The following is a 22,409-nucleotide window of genomic DNA, read 5'->3' as shown; positions in this document are numbered from 1 at the left end:
ATTTTTCTGTGTTCTGCTAACGAGAAGGATGTGCTTGCTTTTCTGGACATAGCTTCTTAAAATGGGGCTCCAGTTTGGAAATGGCGACTATCATTTCTTTCTCTACGTCTATTTTTTGACCTGTACTTGTTCTTTATTACTGAAACTGCAGAACGTACAAGTACGAAGTCGCAAATGGTAATAGAACTTTGACGCAGCAGTGCCGATGGCATGTTGTTCATGAGAAACTGCGCTCAAAAATTCAAACAGTTTGTCCTTCTCGTATTGAAGTGTTAGGCTGGAGTGGAGTGGAGTGCATTCGATTGGAAAGGGTTTCTAACACATTCGTAATGCTCCATATTATCGAATATCAAAAATATTTTTCGAAGTGTGAGGGGAGGTCGCCAGTGGCCCGCCGCCCACATCCAATGACAGCGCTCACCCGACATGGTCGCATCGACAGAGAACAATGCCGCGACGCCCCAGGCATCGCGACAAACAGTTTGGGAAATAAAAATAAAAAAGAAAGACCGAAAATAAATATTAGTTATTGATTATACAAGGCGATAAGGGGATGTGTATTGTCATGTATAACTCACAACTTTATTTTATAGCAGAACCCATAGAAGAAGAAGAATAAGAAGCCTTTATGAAAATTTGTAGGTATTTCATTTAGACATCCAAAATAGCAAACTGAGATTCTCCTGTCGTTCCTATGGAAACAATATTGTATTTTGTTCTATTCTTCATTTTATATTGCGGCCTATTTTTAATAAGAATGGCAGATATCAATAGAATGCACCATGATTTGTTTCACTTTATCTACCCTTACGGTTAAAATGACACTTATTCAAACTCATTAAAATGTCAATTTTACATCTCCTATGAAATAGAATAAATAAATTGCTTGACGTTAAAACTCGCTATCCAAGACAGTCCAACGAAATGGAGGCTTGAAGACTACGTGAGCCATCTGATTTTCATTAAGTATAAATAACAAGCTCTTTTGGCGAAAACCCGTTCTTTGACGTTTTCAAACCTTGTACGCCACCATTCTTGTTTTCTGTAATAATATCACAAGAGAGTGAGAATAAATTGAAAATAATTCCACAGGTTTTAGAAAACTTGTTACCAGGCAATAGTCACGAGAGCTCTAATGGCAACAAGTTTGAGAAAAGACCTGGAGAATTATTATCTAATTTGTCGAACTCTTGTGTGGTACCTATTCGATAGATTATTTTTTGACGTTACAATCAAAATCACTTTTAAGATTTTCTTTATAGTCTTCTCCATTCTGTTTCTTCGCATATTGAATCCATTAGTTCTTCAAAATAACGATTATAGTTTTGCGGTTGATGTTTTTTCTTCCAATTTATAGTCCCTCATCTCGTCGCAAAACAATTGGAATTGTTTCCAAACAGACGCGTTGCTTATTAGGGTACAGATTCTTAAATGCACTTACAATGATTATATTACTTATTTCATCGACTGATAATTCACTAAAACGTTTGCGATTAATTTTACGAGCTTCTTGAAAATTTATCACAGACATGTCAGATCTCGTGTCAGATCAAGAAAATACGTTCTCATGTGGTTGTCATTCAATAAAATCAATGTACATTGAAAAATTTTCGCTGGAAGATTATTCCCACTATAATAATGTATTGATTGGCTAGAACATATGAATGACTGAAATTGAACATTTCTATTGGTTTCGAAAAACGTCAAAAAATAATCGCTGGAAAAGTTGCAGGTAACTTTTGCCGCTGTCAAGGTGACAATTGCACTGCGGCTTATGCAATTTTTTATACATGAGTTAAATTGTCATTGTAAAATATGAAATGCATAATTGCTTTGTTGTAATAATCCAAGTTTTTGGTCTGAGTCCGCCTGTACAGACGCGATATACCGGGTGAATATTTTAAAACCGAACATAGGCAATTAACATGGGAAAAATGTTTTTTGCAGATCTTTGCTCCTTATCACTCACTTAGAGGATTTATAATGACACCAATCAAAAGAAGATTTTTTTCTTATGTAATGATGTACGAATTAGTTTATTTTCAGGTGTATTTCTCATTATTTTATCAAAAATTCGGCAATAAATCCAATTAGTAAAATCATATTAAGTCATGGAAATTTCCTAAAGAATTGAAATAGGTTTTCACACAGACGGAGTGGGACGCTCATTAAAATGCACGGAAAACAAATATCGCGTAGGTACTAGAGTAAATATTTCCGCTGTAAACGTTGTTTGTTATAAATACTTTTTCCTCAGTGAACCGCATTTTACAAAAAAATTAATGCCAGTTGTCATAAACTGATAATCGATAATCGAACTGATTTCGACGTTCGAATCTGCTGTTTCTCTTACTAGTCATGGGGGTTAACATAATTTTGGTAAGTGGATATATTGCCGAATTTTTGATAAAATATTGAGAAATACACCTGAAAATGAATTAATTCGTATATCATTAGACGGGGAAAAAAATCTTCTTTCGATTGGTGTCATTATAAACCCTCTAAGTTAACATGGGGAGCAACTATCTACAAAAAACCTTTTTCCCATGGTAATTCCCCATGTTCGGTTTGGGAATATTCACCCGGTATAACGAAAACAACACCCTTTCACAGAATTATTTTAACATAAAAGCACAAACTTGTACATAAACTTTCTTCTGTCTTTTCCTACATCGCCAGCACGGGTTCCATGACGTTTGACATTGTTGAAATGGAAGCTCGGGTACAAACTTTAACATGAACGAATCCTCCTCTTGTATAACTTGTATAGCAATCGGCAAAATAGCTCTCTTTTGTTCGTCAATTTTAACTGGCAAAGACAACAAAACCTTCAAAAGCTAATTACCGGAAAAATCGTATTTGAACATTTAAACGCAACGGAATATTACATATGCTAAATCAAATGACCCGAAACCACCTCGGCAAACGGCGCGTAACCCTTTTTAAGTCCTCAGAACCACCTCCATGGTGTTTTTTGTCTTCAGTAAAGGCCGATGGAAGGCGAACACTTGTTTACACTGCATCATTCAATTAAATGTTACTTGGATAAAGTCCCCTTGCCAAGGAACTGTTAACTAATTTTCGTAAAAATCCAATACATTCTTTACCCACATGTTGCTTAACTTCTACGTCTTACAAAAAGAACAATTACAAGCTAAAAAATTATTGCACAATTTTTACAGAATAATTACAACTACAACTTGAATTAAATAAATCGCAACTTTATGTGGCTATTTTTAATAAATTCCACCAGGTTTCCTAATCACGTGTGTGCCGCTTCCCATTCCCCCATTGTTTAGTAACCCAGGAAGGCATATCTTTATTGTCGGCATTATTTCAACCTAAAGGGCATACCCCCCCCCCCCTTAAATTGAACATAATTACATCATCACCCCCCTTTAAGACAAAATAAAACCATTTTTGGTTAATATACCAACTGAACTTCTTTTAATAGATCGGGACTTACCTTTGACATCCAGACACAATCAAAAACAATTCCCTACTCAAATATCAAGATCCTCGCATTTCATTGTCAACCAGATATAAAAAAGCCTACCATTCCTAACCTTTTTCTTAAACTTTTTCCATTCTCGTTTTAATTTTACCTACGGTCTTTCTGGAAGAATCTCGAACAGCCTGTAAAAAGGTGGCCAGCAGTCTGTCGAGATTTCCGAGATAGACATCATTTCTGGTATACGCTAATTATTAAATATATCAAAAAGGGTAGGTTTCTTTCTATTCAAAAAAATTTTTGATTTAAAAATGTTGGTTATAACTTGATCAAATTTATTTGACACGAAATGTGAATCGAATTTTTTTTGCGGAAGTGGTTGTGTCACGATCTTTCTCGTCGCATACGTAAGGTCCTTGTGGTCAACTTGCTACCTAACATTATGACAAAATGAAACGGACAGTCGGACACATATGCCGACTAGTATTGGGCATTATTAAAAATACACTTGCATACAGTGCAATTGTCGATCTTTGAACGTTTTCTAGTGATTCTAATCTGAGAACTTTCAAATATTCTGTCAAATCGATTGTTTATTGAGAACAATTTCCTGTATGTAATTTCACTTGGCGCCTCCGCCGTTTGTTTTCACAAGCACTCCATGGGATTAAAAATAAAAGGAAGCTATTTACTTAAAGTAGGTAAGGAAGTTACGTTGATTTAATCCAAACGGCGCTTCTGTTTCTTCAAGATCGAACTCTATAATGAATCAATATTTCATCGTGGAAACGACCGCACAGCACAACACCACGTGTTGAGTTAAATGGGGATCGGAAGCTATTTTTAAAGAGACTTTTTTATTTTCTTTTTTTTCTAAATTTAGGTAAATGCACGTAAAATTGTCAAACAATTTAAAGATCGCCGTTTGTTTTGTTTGTGACTATTACAATTCGGAACTATTTTCGTGCTATTATGAGAAAGGGTCGTAGACACGGCCGTCCTCTAATTAAATTAACGTTTTGCCAACTTTCTTTGCTTAGTCTTATTTATTCTTAATCCTAACCTTACCTCGGTGTTTCTATTTCTAATGCGCACCTGTTTTCGTACCTTTTCAAGTGGAGTTTTCGTAGGAGCAACAATTGCGTACATTTCCAAATGTTTTTAATTGCCAAAAATCACTTTAAACCTCTTACCCACATATTGCTAGTTACATTAAATTTACAACTAATGATCAATGATACGTAATCCGGAAGATTTTCTTACAGCCTTTAGGGTTAATGCAGTAATTAGCAATTCTACTGACTAAGCGAATGCAATCCGACATCGCTGCTGAAGTGTTAGCAATATTTGCCGACTTCTCAAACGAAACGAGCACATATCTGATCTTAAAAATCAAAGAGTACCTACTTCTATACCTTCCTACCGATAAAGGGGAAATTTAGAATGGTGTAATATGAGGGCTTTGAGGGTAAATTTCAACCAAACCCTATGCACATAAAACCCTGCATGTGTCGGTTCGTTTGCCTGTTGTGTTTACTTTGAGCATACGTGGTTCTATTACAAAATTAAATTAAAATTTAGTCGCGGGGAAGCTAATACGTAAAAGGCGGCAATTTACCTTACTCACCCGATGCGTAATTAGTTACGCAAATTTTCTTTCGAGTGCAGAACAATCCCTATAATTGTATTAATTAGAAAATGTAAAAGAACCCGAAACCGTACTAATGTCATAGGATTGTCGCATGTATAAGGTTTTAAGTAACCTGTCGTGCGGAGTAAAATTCTGAAAACGTTTAGAGTAATGTAATGATTTTCTTGGCAATTATATGGATTTCCCTTGAGAAGCTGCTTCGCTTTGCATACCTTCCATACATTTTTCCACATGAATTTATATCAAATGTGAACGTTCTGAATTATTCAACAGCTTTCTTTTGCCTTTGAATTAAGGCATTAATTTTCTAAAGTAGAGATATAAAGTTTATTTCAGAACTTAGGTCTTATATATTAAAACGGTTTCCAACTAAATCAAGTTTTAATTTTTTTGTGCACGAAGTTTACAGACATCGAGGGATTTGTTGCACTTATTTGGAACGAATCACTTGGAAAATAGCAAGGCGCAATTATTATTTAACAATAATTGCGCCACACACTGCTCTTTGCTAGTAAAGTTTCTTCTTAGTATTATTCTTGACATTTTAAAGGTGAAGTACACTTACATGTCGCTTGCGTATAACAAATTTGACACGATATTGTGTTTTTTAATGTCTACGTTTCTAGGACGTCTTGTGAAAAGCATTCTGTAACATTTTAAATTTTAAAATAAACGTTAAACCAATTTATTTATATTCTTTTAAACAATAGACCACAACCAATTCTACATCTTTTATGTTAGGGCTCCACTACCTAACTTCATTTCAACGCGACTTCACTCGAATTGAAATTAACTAAAGCTCAATTTTAAGTAGTGTAAATTGACTGTGAAGTCAAACTAAGCTGAAGTCTCAGTTAAGTCAAATATTTACAATTTTATAACTAAAAGTTAAAAATGCATGGTTATGAATTTTTTGGATGAACGCAATTTTTAGTTAAAACTAGCCAACAGTTTTTACATACCTATTCTACAGCAAAGAAATTTTTCTCTAGTGCAGAGGCTGGATGGACCTGAGTATGCAAAATTCGAGGACCGCATTCTGCTGATTGACCCAGTTCAGAAAAGCTTGTAGATTAATAATTCGGATGTTTCCCGAACCCATATTGGTCCAATTTTGTTTTGGTGGGATATGCCTTTTCCGATTTTGCAAAATTTTTTTCAAAATTCGTACACGAAAGAGCTCGCACCCCTAAATGGGGGTGCGAAAAAAATTCTGTGTTTCGAAGAAATTCGGTATCTGGGGGTTTTTGAACATGAATATCACGAATCTGAATGAAAATTTGAAAAAACATTCTACTGCAATTCTTGGCCGGATAATGAAAATGGAAAGAGTCCCACGAAATTTGTCATGAGTTAAGGAACAAAATTGTTGAACAGTTTTTTTTTAATCAACTTTCAAACAAAAGTTAGCCTCGTTTGAAAATTGGTCCTTCGGGTCAGACTAGTGAGTCCGTCCCAGACAGCATGAAATTACATAAACTAGTTATTCGGGATAGTAATTGCTGTCTAGTTTCCCCAACAGAATGTCCAATCAAATCCTGGAGATATTGGGGTCATTCCAGCAGATGAACCATTTGGAAAAGACATGATAGTATTATACACGTCTTCTTTAGTGATAATAAGTACTAGATCTTGACTAGTTGGTGGAGTAGGATGGTGAACAGAAAGTGAAGGGGTCGGATCTTTGCACTTCAAATGTTCAAGGGTGTTGCAGTCTTAAATCACAATTTTACACCCCCTCTGACATCACCATCACTTAGCTTACTTTCGGCAATTTTATAATTCACCTTATGTTGTTGTTGATAAAATGTTCATTTTATAAGAAACACACTATCAAACGTGAATATTCCCCATAAATTGATAAATACATAGTTCAGAAACGGCATCATATATACCTTAGGATAGTGTAAGTATCAATTACTTCCAACTAAACAAGAATTAGAAAATGCATCTAGAAGAGAATTGGAGAATGACGTAAAACTTCTCTGAATATACCTACGTAGTCGGTAGTATGTATATGAAAGAACTCCGTTTTTACATTTCTTTATAGGGATGCTTAGATAAAAGGGACAACTTTCATTACGTTGTATTGAGACAGTTTGTTGAATTAGAAGGAATTTTTCGTCCCCTAACAGAAGTACAAGTTGAAAATCAATTGAACGGTTTCAAGACCCGCAGGCCATTATTTAGGCTTCGGTCGAGCGCCGAGTCCCATTGATGTCGTTTTAGCAGCTTGCGGGCACATTATTTAAAGCATCCCCGGATTTTTGGATCGTGACGTCTCTTTACACAAACTGACCTTTCGTTCCTTACGGCTTCTGAATTTAAATCTGACCGGATCTTGTTTCTTTATTCTAAACTTCTAATGTACTACTTATTTAACAGTACTTCCAAGTTTCAAGCGGGGTGCCTAACGACCTGGAAAACCTTCAAACTACGCGCAGTTATTTACTTTCGTTAGAAAAACGGTCAACGTCAAACTTCAAGATTTGTCACTTACATTTTCGCTATAGCGAAACTCAGACGGCCGTATAAAGCTCTCGCGGCGACATTCTTTTTGAGCCACTTTCGCTTTTAAATTATTAAAAAAAATCAAGGTGTCGAAATTTGTAAAAGCAGCTCTTAATTTAATCTTCCACGGCGCGATCTTTTAAATTTGTAAAGGGAGAATGAGAATAGTGCTTTGGGGCATAGCGGGAGGGGTGCGCCTTGCTTTTATAGTTCAAATTTGTACCACTGTGCAGTAATCGGAAACGCTGTTTCATGCATATAGCGCCTTATGCACTCGAATTTACAGTCGTTAATTTAGACTGCCCGAAACCACCCCAGACGGTACTTTATCAAATAGAGAGCATATCTTGAGATTATGAAATGCGGTGTTATATTTTAGGCGAGGGTCTTTCATGTTAATGTACGAAGTGATTTGAAAAAGTAGTATTTTACGTTGCAATAAAATATGTAATTTCTATAATAATATTGCATATAATCAAAATGTAGTAATGATTCGAGCGAAAGCAACGTTTTTCCAATTTGGCTCATCTACGAACTCATTCAAGTGGCAGACCCAAGCTTTCAATTTACGCTGAATGTATGATGGGCGAAGAAGGGCATTTTTAACCCAAAAAAGGAACATTCCAATTAAAATACAGCATAATCATTATCATACCTACGTCCAATTATTTTTACACTACAAATTGAGAGAGTTGACTACCATACGAAATTTCATAGATCGGATGTGCAGAATAAGTGCAGCATTTTAATTTATATGATTACACGATCTTATTTCAAAAGAAAGTATTTGCACGAAATATGTTTGATTATCGAATGATAGAATGTGATCCGCAAAATTTACCATGTTTCCGCAAATATTCGGGAATATTCCCCTTGTCAAGAACGAATATTCCGACACCGGAAATTTAAGCGAATATTTCCCATAAATTCTCGAGAACTCTACGAGCATTTCCCAAATTTCCAGTTTATACTAGTTTTCAATCGGCCAACCCCCGATTTCAAACGGTTACATGAACGTTAACAAGTACGAGTAGGTATATGTGCAGTAGTTTTTCTCATAATTACTCAGGTATGAAAATATGAAATTTTAAGATTTGGACCACGGAATATTCTGCATTTTCGTTAATGTTTTTGAGTGAGTTTTCTTTAATACAGGGTGGCCATTTGAAAACGAAACAGAGCCTATTTTGGGGACCTCAAAACATCTACGAAAAAATACTCGGACCCGTCAATTTTTTATTCAAGGGGGAACCATTTTTTCGCTAGTTTCGGCCCCCTGAGGGCAAAGCCCTAGCGGGGGTGACAAGCGCCCCTAAAATTTTAAATCGAATGGGTGGTCGAGTGATACCTGATTTTGAAGGTATTTCTATGTGGATTATAACCTTTAAGTTTTAAATCGCTACTAATTTGCCTAGTCGATACAGGGGCTAATAAAAGTTATAAAAATATGTCACACATTTTCTTATGAAAAAAAATTCTTGTAAATGAATTAGTTAAATAACAAAAAATAGAAACAACAGTAAATACAAAAAATGTTCTTCTCCTACATTCTGAACCGTACTTTTTGTTGTTTTTTCTTCTTTTTAATACTTTTAAGTACATATGCCTTTTCTGCAACGCAAATCTTGGTTATTGTTGAGAGCATTACTATAGCAGCATTTTGATGTTTAATAGTGATTGTCAATTACTGTTGTCAGATCATAGTAGTGACAAATAGCGCTATAAAGATATTTCGTTGCAAAATCGGTACATTGAACAGTGATAAAGGTTTATTCACTGAAATAATTTCTCTTTTTTTGCAAACAATGAAAATGCTAATAGAACTGCCCAGCTCTTTAATCGACAACACCAGAATCGACAGGCCCATCGTATGTTTGGGCTGCCATTTTGGTAACCATATCGTAGGCCCCTTCTTTTTATCTGGAATTTTAACAGGAGAGATGTACCTGGAGTTATTACAAAAGACGATTCATCCAGAATTAGTGGAGATACTAGAAAATAACAACGAGTGCTTGGAAATAGTCTAGTATTTCAGCAAGATGGTGCGCCACCCCACTATGCTGCAAGGGTTCGTCAATATTTGGACCAAACGTTTCCAGGACAATGGATTGGAAGAAAAGGTGCTATTTTGAATGGCCTTCTCGTTCCCCGGATTTAAGTGCGTTAGATTTTTCTTATGGGGCCATTTAAAAACTAAAATTTATGCTAGTGAGCCAACATCGTTAGACAACTTGCGACAAATAATAATTGACGAATGTCGTCAAATCACCCCAGAAGTTTTTCAAAATGTACGGGAAATGTTTGAACAAAACCTGTATTATTCTATGGAAGTCGAAGGCCAACATTTTCAACATTTACTTGATTAAACACTTAAGGGTTATAATCCACATAAAAATACCTTCCAAAGAAGGTATCACTCGACCCCCCATTCGATTTAAAATTTTGGGGGCGCTTGCCACCATCAGGGGGGCGAAACTAGCAAAAAAATGGTTCCCCCTTGAATCAAAAATTGACGGGTCCGAGGATTTTTTCGTAAATGTTTTGAGGTCCCCAAAATAGACTCTGTTTCGTTTTCAAATGGCCACCTTGTATGTGTAAATTTTTAGTTTTGGTTTGAAGACTTGGATTTTTTTATGTGTGTTAATTAAATAAACAATATAAAAATTAAAAGTAAAAAATTCACAGATTTCACAATCCTTGCAACCTTCGGAGACATTGGAAATGATAACCGTATAACGCCGTATGTAGGCATATTTAAGTAATTTATGTAGATATAAATTTCCTTTTCGATGGACCGATGAAGAAATTATCTCAATTATTAGATGATACAACCACCAAATCGCCTGTCTCCAAATTCACACCAATATTTTAAAATAAGATGGTAGGCTAGTGCGTGGCCTACGTTAGTTTCAGGCCACCGCATTAAATCTTGCTAGTGCCAGTCGGAGTCATTCATACGCATACGCTTCCCTGGCGGTTATTTTATTTGCAGGTACAAATTTTATTATGTTTGTTCTATGAGGGTAAGTATTCATTAATAAATAATGGATATTCATTTCTAAAAGAACGAAAAATAACAGGTAAGAGGTAACAAAAAATGAATATCTAACTGAAATTAAATTATTGCACTTTTCAATTTTTTAATTTTTCTATTTCCAGTCTGTAATTCTTCTCCTTTGGTGCTTTTTTCTCTTTTTTTGGCGTCTTTTGAATCCAGTTTCTGGTTTTCAGGCGCTTGTCGCTTAGGTATTATTTTTTCTTTCTCCCTAATTTGGTGGTATTTAGTCTTTGAATAATTATTTAGCAAAATATTAGCAAAGTATTGAAGACATGTTTGAATAATTTTCTCTTCACTTACACCACATTTATCACAAATTTCAGAAAAAAATTACCAGGGTCGGAACTGTCAACTTCCAAAGACTCTTCAAGAATTAATTTTATAAACGTCTTTTGGCAATTTACGTTTACAATAGTATATTGAAAGACAAGTGTTACAATGCGACCTATTGTAATACGACTACCTTGGGGCACGAGTGGCGACGCGAAGCGTAGCCACGAGTGTCCGCAAGATAGGAGTATTACAATAAAGCATTGTAACACGCGTTTTTCATGCTATTTTTTCTATTTCGGTGCTTTAATTTAATTAAAAAAATCATTATCAGAAACTATAGGGATCATTAGAACTAACATGTTTTATGTTGGGAACACTTTTTATGCCGCTAAGTTTTAGGTTGGCAACGTAGTAAGACTGACATTTTGAAGTTCAAACCCCAGAACAAAAAACTTAGAAGGGAAACGTAAACGGGAACAACTGAGTACAAATATAATTAGTTTGGAGAACATTCAATAGATGGCGCATATTTAGCGTGCTTGTTAAAGTTACTAAATCTAGTGACTTTAGTACGTGTCGCCATTATGACAGTTGAATTTTGAATTTTGATTGACAGCTTGTTGTGCTTTAAGTATAATTACTATTCATTATTACAATGAATTATGCATATACAAATCGAAAACGTAAATGTTGTGTGACAAATTGTGAAGACGTTTCCCAAAAATGGAGCCCGAAGTTTTTATAGAATTGGTTTAGAATATAATGTGGAAGAAATTTACACAACAGTTTTTGGTTTGTGAACGTCATTTTTCTGGTTGCGCTTTAGAACCTGGAACACGAAGAGGTTTAAAGCGTGTGGCAGTTCGCACATTATCTTTAGCAGGTAACACTAATTGAATTGTAATAAATTGCTACATATTTTGTTTTTAGAACGATCTTGAGAGCATCATAAAGTGTAGAGTTCCATGAAGTTGATCTTGTATCTTGTATATCCATATTAAATTAAATATAACTCTTTGATTGGATTAATTGGAGTTGTTACTTATAAAGTGGTCTGTACTCTTTGAAGCCCCTGACTGTTGAGGTGCATCGGCATTAAACTGAATTTATCTGGATCCCTAACAAACAAAATTGGACTTCACTGGCTGGATTCATTTACCTTTTAGGTTTCAGCTAGTCAAATCCAATGTTATTGTTACAGATCCGGAGAAATGCAGTATAATGCGGACGTAGCTTACATTTTAATATTTAAATTGGCGCCATTCACGCAAAAGCTGCTGAGAACATACACGAGATGGCGCGTCATTTTTACATTACATTAGAGTTTCCATTCTAAGTTTGTTGTTCTATGGTTCAAACATGGAAGTACCCAACGAAGTACCTACTTGTACTAACTAGTAACTGTCAACTTAAGAGATGAGTTACCAAAAAAAAACGACTATAATCACTGTCTTTGTACAACTGTTTTCGGCCGAAAACAGTTGTACAAAATCATCATTGTGACACCGAAATAGAAAAAATCCTTTTCATATCTCTCAGATATTAGAATTTGAAAGCATGAGTATCCTTTAATCAGCCAATTTAGTAAATACTTTGTGGGGTACTTTAGCTTCTAGCTTACTGTTTGACGAAATACCTTCAATATTTCCTCCTTTGTAAGTTACATTAGACTGAACATACACTTCGTCCGTCATTAAACGACTTAACGAAAGTTTTTGAATATGTTTTGGATGAGGGATAGTGATAAATGATAATAGAGCATTCGCGGAGCATTCTATAAGCCCCCGAATAAGAAAATGCCCAAAGGTACATTTGGGGAGAGTATCGTGGTATTTTAGCAAATGCAAGTTCAATTTGCTCTAATAAAAATATTAGTTTTTGGTTAACAGTCTCGTTAATTTTATCACAGTCACTTCAGACCTTTCTTGACGTTACTTATTACTGAATTTATATTTGGCACTGCATTAGTTTTAAATGTTTCATTCGAATCTTTTATTACCTATATCAACCTAGCAAAGTCCGACCACTTTTTAAGAACACAGCCTTTGTCGATAAAAACATCGTTCATTACAATTGGACAGTCATGTAGAAATATTTTCACCAACAAGTTGGATTCGATCGAAAGAGAGCAAACCACTTTAGGAATACCGTGTAAAGTTTTCAGTTTGCCAAAGATAAATAGAGTTTGTTTCCTCAATTATAGAAATTCCTGAGTGGTCATCTAATTTTTCTCTAAATTTTGCTTTAAAATCTTTAAAATGTTCTATTCTGCCAATGGCTTCTAGTTCTTTCAGCTTTAATAATTCACGTCTTTTTTCTCCTCCAGTCTTTCCTCCGGCTGTTTCCTTTTTTGAGGAAGCCGTGTTGTGAAATATTTAGGCTGATTTTTAAAAATCGTTGGCACTGCATCGAGAGATAATTTAAGATTCTGTCTAGGCAATGAAGTAATAAGGTCCCTTGTAGCATTTCGCGGATTACAAATCTTTCCGCAAAATGTGCCATACATACCACTGAATCTTTTGATGGCACAAAATTTACGCCATGAATGTTTCTTGGCCACTGCCGTAACAAATTTTGATCCTTTGGAAAATGGAAAACAGTGATGTAAGTATCAGAAGAGCAATTTTGCATTTTGAAGTTTTCCTTTCCTGTCCAAATATTTTACATAGGTATTGCTAAAATAATTGGTTATTCCTAAAGTGAACTCACCTGTGACCGACACTAATTCACCTAATAAACAAAACTAACAAAATAAGACTCGAAATTCGCACATAAGGCGCAGCGCTTGCATTATTTGACAGGACTCCGATCGTGACGTCACGCCGTACGTAGCGAGTATTGCGGTGGCCTGAAGCTAACGTAGGCCACGGCTAGTGGCATTATCTATTATTGTGTAAACAACGTCAGGTATATATGAGACGAGATCTGTTTCAATTTTTGATTTTTTGAGCTACATAGCTACACAGCAAAATTATAAACTCTCTACCTCGAATCCATTAAACTTATCGGTATCAAGGCGGATTTGTTTATTCATATAGGGTCATTTACCGAGAGCCAGTAAAGGTGAAAAGTGACTATTTCAATAAGATTGCCTATTAATTACCTATATTAATTGCACGAAGTTTTTCGCTACCAGAAATTCATATTGGAATTTACTCAAATGGTTGGACACTTTTAATTCATATTTCACATCCTTTAACTCTTTGTTTGTAAACGAATTCAAAGCAATGTAGAAAATAACGCCTTTATGGCAATTAAGTACTATACACTTTTTAGAGGTGATTAATCATCAGGTAACAAAGCATGATATGTTCATTTATATCATGAATACATGTTAGAAGAGATGTTTTGTAGTCATTTGTAACCAGATATACTTTCCCACTTGGAAATATCCACAGTGCTCTACGTGCTTAAAATTGTAAGTGCATCTAACCGACAGTGGCGTTCTCAATGGGCAAGAGGTAGAAAAATATAAAAGCAAAAAAATGGACGACGATTAAAAGCATTTAATAACCGTCGAGTGTACGTTTGAAAGTGCGCCAGTAACGGAATTGTGGCCATTTGTCTCCACTTTGACATTTTAAAGCGGAAGTTTTAGGTTTAAGCGATATTAACACGCCACTGAACACTTGTGGTTTATTACAAGGCGCAACGCAATGGGAAATAGAAATTGTTTCTAAGGTAAGAACTTACGGAGGGTGACATGTTACCAATCCCTTGGGTACAAATTGATTCTTGAAGCGCGTTCCTTTGGTGGCAATAAATAAATAAATAATGTTTCATCCCTCACCGCGGCCAATTGAAAGCAACAAACGTGAATTCATCGAATAGAAATATGGCCACAAATCTGTACGTTTGGGGAATGAAATTCATTACAAATTTCCAAATAATCCCAATAGGAATCGGAACGCACTGGATGATGACATAACAAAACAAAGATTGATGGAACGTCTGCCATTGATAGTAGGTACACAACTTTCACATCCCGTTCATAATAGCCCAATCCACTTTTGTTTTGTCATTTATATTCACTACTCGGTAAGTGTGCCGAAAATCAATCGCATTAATAATCTACATTCGGAGCCTGTGGCGTAAAAAAGGAAGAGGCAAATTAATATTTCAACGCCTACATGTATATGCGGAGAAACCCTTGCGTAATCGAGCGAACGCGACTTAAATTATTAAAAACTAATACTTCAACAGGAAAAGCAAGGGATGTTGAGGTTCGCCGGCTGCTGAAAATGTGCCGGTCAAAGAATTGAAAAATCTAGATTGGCGAATAAAGAAGAGAAGATCCGCCACATTGACAGAACCTGCCGCGAACTTGCCCTTAGAAGTATCAGGAGGGTGGAAAAGAAAGAGGAAAAAATCTCGGACATAAATCTTCCGCACGGAGGAGCATCGGATCCGTGCAGTTCTTTACAGCCGGAGGGAACTCATAGACGACTCGTCGACTCTTACAAATATGTTCAATTAATTAAACGGCGCAAAAGTCGGACGGGGAGAGAAAAAATTGAGCGCGGAAATATTTTATTTGAAGTAGGTAGGTGCGCGTTAAAATTGAAGGGTCGCGCGTCATTATTAACGCACGCAATTAATCAAAGCGAATGCGCCCCTACGAAAACGATCTGTTTTTGCATATATTTTATTCATTACTTAAATTGGAAGGGCAAATACGATGTAAATTATGCGAAATTTGCATATGATGCAACATGACACTATTTAAAATCGTGCATTGTTTGATATGTTTATTTTTTTAATTATTATTAGTTTATTGTTGAATTGAAATCACTTCCAAAGAAACATAAAATTATCTCTCAAAAATGAGGTCTTTATGGCGATAGCGGAAACTTTCCAAACATTTACGTGTAAATGTAAGTGATGAAAGTCTTGAAGTACTCGGACTGGACAGATACATTTTTGGGGTGGTTATGAGAGCTTTTTTAGCTTTTATAGGGAAGTCGTTTAATCTGTATTTGCCGATTGTTATGAAACCTGATATGGTGTAACATTTGCAAAATGGCGACAATTTTGAAAATTGTAGCTTCATTATTTAAAATGGCAACTTATTTCTTGGCATTTTTTAATTTCATGTAAAACTTTATTTTTTTGATACGGTCTGTCAATATCTGCACTTTATTCACGTTTTGAATAAATGGCAAATGGGGTTTGAAAATTCATTAGTTGAAAATCGTTGTTATGGTATTCACTGAGTTTGCAATGGCGTTTTAAGAAAGCTTTATTTTAGTTTACATTCAGATAAATATTCCCTAAAATAGGGTGTTTATAATGACACCAATCGAAAGAAGATTTTTTCTCATCTAATGATGTAATTGTTTAATTTTTTTTACATGCAATTTTGGAACAGCATCTTCTAATGGTTGAGCCTTTCTTTTTTTAATGCAATTAGAAAGGCTCCATAGTGTATGGAGTGAAATCTTCGTTAATTTTGCCTTGGGGCATCATATTGCAAAGTTTGGACAATGCAATAAGGAGATCTTGACCAGCTTGTCTGAGTGAAGCACCGGTTAGGTCCTTAATGTGACTTGGCGAAAGTCCGTCTATTCCAGCTGCAAAACTATTTGGAAAAGAAGCTAATGCATGTAAAGAGGGATCTTAAGAGGGCGATATGGTTGAGGGTGTTTTTGTTGGAGAGAAGTGAAAGTATCTAAATCCTTGTCTGCAATGATGTCTTCTGAGGTGAGAAGACGAGCTGTGCCTTTCAGTTCTTCGTCAAATACTTTTCTTTCTGCTCTTTTCCATAGAAATAAAGGTTTATGTGTCATGTTGGTAAGATTATGAAAATAATCCAATGAAGAATAATTACTGACATTTCTCTTGATTTTATTCGTAAATTGCCACGCTTGAAGTCTGAAGTATGAACCTGAAATATTCTGTAGAACTGAAAAAATTCTTCTCAAAACCGTACACCACGAGGGATCCCTTTTAAAACTGGATAATCAGCACGTAGCATCTGGAGTTCATATTTTACCTAGGAAAATGACACATTACTGGCGAGGAAATATTGAAGTACGAGGCTCCTTTGGGGCCGAGGTTTCCGAGCAACTTTTAAAGAATACATTTTTATCCGTCTGTATGTATGTGCGTACGTTGGCAATTTTCTGAGGTAACGGACCGACGGATTTTGTTCAAACTTTGGATATGTATGTTAGGCATACTGAAACGAAAAATAACGAGCCCGATTTTTGAAAAAAAATTTTGGAGCGCCGCAAATGCATCGAAATTTTTAAAATAGCAAGCTAAAACTGTTATTAAGTTATTCGAAAGACCTTATTTTTCTGTGTACAACCTACAAATATTGTGCCAGGTTTTATTACAAAAAAACTGAGAAAAAAAATGTCAAATTTAAAAAACTCAACAAATTTTTTCCCTAAAACGGGTACTATGATTTCGTTAAAATTTTGCGGATGTACATTAGGCATTATAAATGATGTAAAACTTTTTTTAATATCTTAGTTTTTAACGCCGGCATACAACTTTTTTTCAAATAACAAGGCAATATTTTCATTAAATTATTCGAAAGACTCTCTTTTAGTCTACAAGAAAATTATGCTATGTTTTATTATAAAAAAGCAGAAAAAAATGTCAAAGAAAAAACTATGTAGCAGCTTAGTGTTCGTTTATTAATTGCAGAAGTTAGTTCGTTGCATTTTTTTTGGGTTTTAATGCAAAGAAGTTAAGGTAAAATATCAATACCTATGTTAAAATATCTGTGTACATGTTTAAATACTGCAGTTTTTATAATGATTAATTAATATCACAGATTTAAATACTGAAATCTGGGTTAATATTAATAATGTAAAGAAAAGTAAAACCTGACCCATCTATAATAACATGAACATCTGCACCAGATCGCCGACAAAAAAGGTCATTGACAACTTAATGAGGGTGTTGTACCCTCTACTTAAGGGATAAGTTGTAAAATGTCATTCTTATTCTTACGTGCCAATTGAATTAAATAAGGAGCTTTGTGTTTACCGACTTTAGTTAATAAATGAATTATTAGTAATAAGTATTAGTAATAAACACAAACAAAAGTAAAAAAAAAGCGTATTTTAAAAAAAACACGCATCGTTTTCCAGCTATGGGCTGTTGGGGGTCGCCAAATAAAAAAATTCTTGATGTGACCTCTTGCCTCTAACGCTCTGTATATGCTAATTTCCGAGATTCCCATCGGACACAACTGCATAAACCAGGCCGGGGATCTAATTATTGATTTCATTGGATGATGCCTCACCCATACAGTCCGAAAAGTTGAAATTCGTCAAAACCCTCCAAATACACAAAGAATTGTGAGAAACGTATCTTTGATGAATCATTCTTTATTACCCTATTGTTACTGAATTTATTCACCTACACTGATTATACTTGTGCAACGAAGGTTTTTCAAGGGTGTTCAGATTAGTAGTCTGGAGATACTCGTCAATTAGTCATAATGAAGATATACATTACACGAAATTCTTTGTCAGCGAGACCTACCTGCGATTCTAACAAAAGTTCTTCTCGATTATTATCACTGTCACAATCTTTGCGGCGAACCACAAAATACCAACGAATTGGTCTCTAAATTCTTGAGATTCTTTCGTAAAAATATTTTCGTATCAAATTCCTCTGGCAAATTGCCCTCCCGACGAGGCTGCATTTTATTTTGAATGCATTACCATGACGTGACCCGTATGGGTCATTCGCTTACATTATTCCACAGGAAATAGTTATCCAATTTGACCGTCACATATATTAAATCATTGGTTTGTAACCAGTATGACTTCCGCAGCAACTCGAACAACACGTGCTTTTCTATACACAGTGAATAAGTATGTAATGACGCGACCTAATTAAAACCTTGTGATTGTGAAAAGTGTTTACTAATGAGTGTAATCGTGTTTTAGTTGCGTTAGTCATCCTCACCTTTCAAATACGCGAAGATTTTTAAGGTTAATTAAAAAATGGGGGATTAATTTCATTAATGGAAGCGTGCGAGGGTGCCGCAAAAGACGATGAAATGATATTAAACGAGGAAATTACATAAATAATACGGTTTGTTAGGTACTTAAAGAAATGGTAAGATTTCTAATCCGCGACGTTTATGGTATTAATTATTAACATGTGCACGAATGAAATCAAGATGATTAAATCTAAGGGTAAAAAATGCACATCTGCTTTATGTTGATGAGCTTAGATTTATTCATAATTCGTTTATCTCGAGACCATCGCCCAAAAATTTTATATGAAAGTCGATGAATATATCTATCACGTCAGGTGATAGAGGAAGTCGTTTTTGTACAGAAAAAATAGTACGGGGTACCCTCAAGCATATGCCGCAGCTGTTTTGAAGTCAATTTTGTGTAACGTATCCTGAATACGAAACCAATAGCACGACAGACGTTAATTGCAAACTTTTAATTTGGTAGATGATTTTAGATGGGTTATGGTCGAGATTTATCTTCTAATAAGAACATACTTAATTTTCTTTGGGAAGTTTAGTGCATCCCTTAGGTTTGGTTTTTTCAATAAAATTAAAATATAGCCAGTAGAATACTCGTACCAAAAAGCATTAATGATATACCTACTTACGAAATCAATAACATAAGCCTAATCCTGAATGGAGAAACAACATTGGTTGAATAATTTTTTAAAAAGACGGAACTGTCGCTTTTCTAGAAAGAAAAAATTTAAATCATCGTAATGGAAGTTGATCTGAAATGTCATGGCAATTAAAAATGATAATGCGGTAGAATGCAGATGCTAAAAATATGCCTTTTGTAAATAGATGATCAGACAACCTTTACGTAACCAAATATACCTACGCGCTAAATTTACCGATAAAGCCGTACCTATTTAAAAATAGGCGAACCTTCGCAGGGACAATAATCTACGCTATGAGCGGTCAGGTGTGAATAAGTATATGATTGCCATACTTTTTAAGCTAAATTGTGCATGAGTTCTTATTTGATGCGTTAAGATGTCATAATGCGTTAATAAGAATTTTATTACTACGTTTCAACCACGGTTTGATCTTCTACCTACAACAAGGTCGAGTCCAAACAACCTGATTAGAAAGATTATGCATGGGCCTTCTTCAGAGGAAAGTATTATATAAGCGGACGCCTCACAAGATCACAGTACATGTAGAGGTGTTTCTTCTTTCTCCTTGGCTTGTCTCTGATCAGAGATATTCTTCCAGTATTTCACATGCCATTTTTTTAAATGATGAGGACCTCTTCGGCTAGTGGCAGAATTACCAAATGTAGGTACATATCAACTTCACGTTATTATTTTACTCCATCTTGTTTCGGATGGACTCAAGCACTACTTTTTACTGCAGCATGTCTTCGATTGTTATAGATATTCGATTGTTATAAAGGTTGCTTTTCAATAGGATCTGATCGGCAAAAATCTCTGTCTGGAATATTGTTGCGTACCTGTCGCGAATGGGAGAGAGTCTACATCCTTCTGCCCCTTATACTACGATTTTTTGAGCTTACACATATCGACCCTTAAGTAACGCTAAGAGAAGTTATACCCATAATTTTTCTGAAGTACACGTAATGGCGACGATCAAATAAATCCCTTTTTGTGTTTATAGCAGATGTTATATTTTAATAGGTTTGACTTTAGCAGTGAGAGTGATCAATTTAACGGCAAGGGCAGATTCAGTGAAACAAAAGATTGTTCATTATAATGACAGCTGTCATTGTTATTTAAAATCGGACGCGGAGCATGAAATAAAATAAAGTTCAGAACAAAAAACAATATTGTTTTGATGGAAACGACTGGAAAACCTAAGCTTTGCTTTGTCGTCCAAATTAAATTCCCAGGGTTTATGATGATTTATAATGCTTCTGCTATAGAATAAAGGTTTTTCTTATACACGACGATAAATCGAAACTAACCAATTCGTAAAAGTTAACTCACACAATGGTTAAAACATCTCTTTATCCTGTTGTATAATAAAAAGCTATTAGGGCTATTTGGATACTAATTAGCGTATTTTCCTCAAAGTGAAAAATCGCTATTGGCGGCAGTTTGTCGTTCGTCCGTCACACGTACTCCTTTTATACCACTGAACCGACTTTCTAAAAGAAAACTCTATGCGGAAGCGGGTTATTTTATATATTTTGACCCCCTCTCCTCTCTACCTAATTTTCTATCAGGTTTTGCAAAACTAAGTTTAATACAAAAGATGTTTGACCTAAGCACAATTTTTTAATTTTGGTAGTATTATTTATACAGGGCGTCTCAAAAGCGATTGGCAGGCCTGAACTTGAAATTCTAAATGGGACACCTTGTATTTTAATTTTTGGAATCTACGTTAAGGCAATTTTTTTACCATTTTCGAGGTAAAGGCTGTTGAATTTAGAAAGAACTCAAATTTGAGTCTTTGTATCTTGATAACTATGTCAAGTAGATGTTGCTTTATAGCTTCAGTCTAATAAAAATGTAGTTGGACACGCAAAATCAGTTGTTATTACTGTCAAACTTCACATTATTCCTAATTTTAATCATATATTTTCTTTTGCAACTAACAATATAGGTAGGTTACCCGATTCTCTTTCAAATGAGCCGCCTATCGTCGAAGTCGAGGTCGAAGTCTATACAGTTTAATGAAAAGTAGTGGAGAGTATACAAATACAAACAAATTTTGAAATGGGTATTACTTTTACTTTTATTCAAAGTGTCTACATATGAAACTTTTTTTAAATGCTTTCGTAAATAGCATGGCGCATTGTTTACATTAGAAATTTCATTAAATACCTTCATAAATAAAACATACAACATGCGTAAACAGTAATGGAAACCGGTTATTAATTTTAGTTTCCTTCCGAGTTTCGTTCAAAGTGCATAGATATAATATTTCATTTAACTGCTTTCATAATAGGCCAGTCATATTAGACAATTTTTTTGCCAAACATTGCAAAAAATACTGTAAAGCTGCATTTTTAATATGTTGTTAGGGACTACCTAGACGGTATAAATCTAGATTTGCAACCCTCAGAAACATGAGCCAGCCGATGTACAGGGTGAAAATCGAGAAAATTTTGGACTTTTTTCAGTTTTTCGCAAAAAAATAAGTAAAGGAGTGTTCTAAAGAGGAAATGTGTTATTATCTCTTTTAAAGTAGAGAAAATTACCTAAAAGGTGAGCTATGTGCGGGATCTGTAACTCAATTAGTTCCAGAGATACAGCTCTGTGAATATTGACAAGTTCTGAAATTCACCTGTGAAGAAAAAGCTGGAATGGAAAAAATTCTATGTGGTAGTGTTGATATCCTCATCGTAGAAGAAAATGACGTATGTCAAGTTCTAACCGCCAAATTCCGTACTGTCTTAGAAAACCTGGAACGAAACGGCCCAACTTCCAAAGTATGGATTCAGTACTACCCGGATGACCTCGCTTTTGAAACAGTTCATTCAAGCAGAGCGGATGGGTTTCCATTCGGCAGG

General features: G+C 35.1%; 1 protein-coding gene across 4 annotated transcripts in view; it reads left to right on the top strand.

Moving 5' to 3' along the window:
- Nucleotides 1-22,409, top strand: part of LOC116169584 (protein sprint) — a 189,340-nt gene that overhangs the window by 39,468 nt on the left and 127,463 nt on the right. The window contains exon 1 of one of the 4 annotated variants that reach the window (XM_031485716.1): nt 18,736-19,026. The exons of 2 other annotated variants lie outside the window; for them this stretch is intronic. The gene's annotated coding sequence lies outside the window, so the exon portion shown is untranslated. Of the gene's footprint in view, nt 1-18,735; nt 19,027-22,409 lie in introns of those variants that run through there. One more of the 4 variants, XM_031485709.1, reaches the window with a different exon arrangement.

Source organism: Photinus pyralis, unplaced genomic scaffold (genome assembly GCF_008802855.1).
Source record: "Photinus pyralis isolate 1611_PpyrPB1 unplaced genomic scaffold, Ppyr1.3 Ppyr1.4_LG4, whole genome shotgun sequence".
Classification (NCBI taxonomy): domain Eukaryota; kingdom Metazoa; phylum Arthropoda; class Insecta; order Coleoptera; family Lampyridae; genus Photinus; species Photinus pyralis.
Note: the sequence above shows the minus strand (reverse complement) of the source record. Positions and strands in the feature narration are given on the sequence as shown.